The 4033-nt window shown below is 38.2% G+C and overlaps 1 pseudogene; it reads left to right on the forward strand.

The window, feature by feature from the left end:
- The first annotated feature begins 247 nt into the window (after positions 1-247).
- Positions 248-340, forward strand: LOC121464950 (annotated as a pseudogene).
- The last annotated feature ends 3693 nt before the right edge of the window (positions 341-4033 follow it).

A 4033-nucleotide genomic window follows, 5' to 3' on the forward strand; every position in this document is an offset into this window, starting at 1 on the left:
TTAATGGTCTTGTACCCTGTAAAGATTTGTATTGGTTTAAAAAAATGCTTATTGGCCAGTAGCCAGGCAGGAAGTATAGGTAAGGCAACCAGAATAGGAGAATTCTGGGAAGAGAAAGGGCTCAGGCTGCAGTCTGCTGCTGTCTAAAGAAGAACATGGCTGTGTAGTAAAACATTCAAATATGAGCAAGACTTAAATAGACAGTTTGGCTGTGCCGTGAAGAACATACTATAGAAATCAGTGTTTTGTGCTCGCTTCGGCAGCACATATACTAAAATTGGAACGATACAGAGAAGATTAGCATGGCCCCTAAAAAAAAAAAAAAAGAAATCAGTGTTTTCACAAGCTCCGTCATAAAGAAATCTCTGAACTTAGTGAGACATTTATATCAGGTTCAGGAAAAGAAAAGTTAACATTACTTTAAAATACAGGGTCTTATGGAACAGCGTGAAAATCTACAACATGAAAAGCAGGATGCAATCCTAAGTGATGAGAGCTTATGAGAGATGATTGAACTTTAACAAACTGAACTTGGAGAATCTTGTGGAAAAATACGTCAAGAGTTTGAAACAATGAAACAAGCGCAAGCGTCTGATGTTCGTGAGCTTCAGCAGAAGCTGAGAATGGCTTTTAACAAAAAGATGATCTTCTTGAAACTGTGAATTGCCTCTAATGAGAAAATGAAAAGTTATTACCTCAACCATAATTTGTACACAAACTTGAAAGTACTGTAAGGAGCCTTAAGGCAAGCAATAGAGTACACTCAGCCAGTCTTGATTAAAAAGATTATGTGTAACAAGAATTAGAAGCAAAGATAAATTCTCTTGCTGAAGAAAAAGATGATTTTATAAGTACACTGAAAACTTGTCATGAAGAGATAATCCCATCAGACATGGGAAAGGGAGCAGCAAAGACAGCAGAGCTCAGGGAAGGAGCAGAGCTAACCGCCCAGCACAAGAACGAACTGAGACCAAGAGGAAATGAGTTTACAGAGAAACTAGGTGAAATATTAAGATAAAACAATCAAAATGAACAAAGCGTTATGGTTCAAATGAAAACTATGACTGAAGACCAACAAGCATTTCATCTAAATCAATTGTCTTTATGAAGGAAATAATAGACCATATTCTGAAAAGATCTAGTTGAGTAGAAATTTGGAAGCTCTTCATTCTCAAAAAGATTTTTCCTTAAAGGGCGTGTTGCTGAACTAGAAGAGAATCTCCAGTTAATGTTTGAAGCATGAGATAACTTAAGTAAACTTTGAAAATAAGCAAGTTCAGAAGTCATGTGACAAATCTGTTATATGTCTATCAACGGGGGCAAACATTTTAGAAGAAAATGAAGAGGAAGATTGTAGAAGTCCTACAAGCTGTAGGTGAATCTTTAGGAAAATTGAAAGAAAAACATGGCTTGGTCTCCGAATACAATGAGTGAGTGTTAGAATTAGAAGGAAAGATTAAGATCAACAAGAGAGTATAGGTGAATGTGAAGACCCTAGTTCTTTACTTAGAGACTCTGAGCAGGAGAGATTCTCTTAAGGAGAGAACTAGAAGAAGCCACATCTACAAAGAGGAACTGCGAGTCGATGCTCTAGAAATGGAGCCTGCTAACGAAAAAGCGAGCCTTGAAAATCAGACTCTTTTAGCTCCAGTTGGAGAATGATCTCAGATATTACAGAGCAAAAATGAAGTCCATAATGAAAAGCTTCTTGTATTAGAACATAAAGACCTAGAACTGTTTCTTTAACAAAGAGGAACTGAAATACAAGATACGAGAGCAGAGTTGACGCTGCTAAAAGTACCACTATTATGAGTTTTATTTGGTTTGGTTTGATAGCTCTGGTTACAGGTTGTACAAGGTGTATGCATTAGCATTTTTACAGTCTGGAATCAGAAGTAAAGTTTTAGCATTTAGGCTCAGGTGGCAGATTTCTGGCAAGTGAATTAAGCACTCTGATGTGGTGTATCTCAGTCACATGTCATCAGCAGACTGATCTATGAAATGTCACAATTGCCCTAAGGACACGGACAGTGCTTTACTTTCTCAAGAACACGTTTGGTCAAGAGTGTGAGCTATAAGTGTGGGGTAAAAGGGACAACTGGAGCAGGAAACCAACCAATCACTGAGCACCCTCACTTTGAGCCCAAAGTCAGTGAAAGAAACACACTCTGGATTTGAGACCTGGGCAAGAGCAGTTTCTTGCCCAAATGGCTAACCAATGCCATAAGGAGCCTCTTCATTGCCTATCTTCCTCTTGAAGTAGATTGTTGCTGCTAGGAGCAGACGTGTGTCATTGTCATGAAAAGTCCTAAGTTCTTAAACATCTTAAATGCTATATTCTGAAGGTCTTTGAAAGATTTGAGAAATCCTTATCCATCTGAAATATATCTCTGTACATCTAGGAAACCTAACTAACATGACTACAAAGTTTGACTATTATAGATGATTATCTATTAACCTGTATTTCTTAAATATACATTACATTTTTTAAATGAACTGCACAAACACAATATCTTAGTCAAGAGTAGAAATATACATATAACAAAATTGATCTTAAATTTGTCTCAATAAACCAAGATCCATACCAATACAAATTATTCATATCTATATCAGAAAAGCATTACTGAGACACACCCTAGGGGGCCTCAGCAAGGTGGAGCAGACCAGAAGAACCTTACTATGATGCTCCTTAAGGGGGTCTGAGCAAGACCAGGCAGGAAAAAGTAACAACTTTTTGCTGGAGTGGGAGGAGATTGCTTTATTTCTGCAGGGGAGGCCTTCCCTAATTTAGCAGAGTGTTAGCAAAAGAAGACACATCTTAGGTCAGAGAAGAAGCAGACAGCTCTGCTAGGACTCTCCTGTAAGGGAACAGAGCAGAACTCAGCTGTAGCAGCTCTCCAGGAGAGGAGCAGGTTCCCTATATCCTGTGGACAGACCATCCCCCATCACACCCCAGCTTCAGGGAGCCTGGCTTCCCCATAGTCAGGACACCTGTATTCCAGGGATGAGCTGTCCTATTGAGGCTCCACCCCTCCAGAGCTGTCCTATTGAGGCTCCACCCCTCCAGAGCTGTCTTTCTGTGGCTCTGAGCATATCCTGGCTTCCCAATAAGTCAGGATATCCCTGCAACACTACTGTAACACATTCCCCTACAATAGGGGCATTCTATTTTAGTTAAATATTTAACGTTCTCTTAGAAATTGTGTTGTGAAGTTATGATAAGTGATGACCATGTGGTCATTTCTCCATTATTTATGTATTTGGCGTGTGTCAAATTATGTATCTTGGTTTCATATTATTTTGGCAAAGTCCATATATATAATAAAGTTAGTATTGCTTGCTCTATCAAAAGAAAACAGAAATAATCAAATCACTATTTATATTTCTCTTGGTAAAGACTCTCTTCTGATTAAAATGATGGCAGTTTTATTGTGGGGAATTAAATGAATTCTGGTCTAGGGTTTTTTTGGTTGTTGTTCTTTTTCCTATAAAATCTAGGATTCCTTAGAGAAATTGCCTTCTTTAAAAATTGATCACTCTCATTGGCAAAAGAACTGGAAGAGAAAATAGGTAACTATGGTTTTATATATATTGTCACCATGAATTAAACTAATATCTCATTAGTGTTTAGGTAGATTGAGAACTAGCGTTTCAATTAATGAGTTAGTAAATGCTCAGGAATTAGCTTTCTTTTCCTCATTCATCAATTGTCCTTGGCAATCTGTTTGCCTCTCTTTCAAATGACACCTTTCTGTCATTTAATCCAAATAAAAATGCCGGTGTGACTCTTATCTGCTCATACTTGATTCTGTGAATTATTTTTGGATTTTCTTTCATCCCATAGACATTTTGAGTACTCAGGTAGCCAATGTATAAAGCACAAGGTTTTAGAGTCCTGTGTTGTGAAAAACCAAGTGTTTCTGTGCAGGATCCACTCTCGGTGTTTTCAACAGGCCCAGAAACCAAGGCTGTTCTAGAACTCTCTGTGTAGTTGTGGGGTGCTCGTCCATCTTTTCCTTACCCCTTCTGTTTC

This window comes from Microtus oregoni, unplaced genomic scaffold (assembly GCF_018167655.1).
Source record: "Microtus oregoni isolate MIOR12 unplaced genomic scaffold, Mior012 000001F_ref0000356, whole genome shotgun sequence".
In the NCBI taxonomy this organism is placed as follows: Eukaryota; Metazoa; Chordata; class Mammalia; order Rodentia; family Cricetidae; genus Microtus; species Microtus oregoni.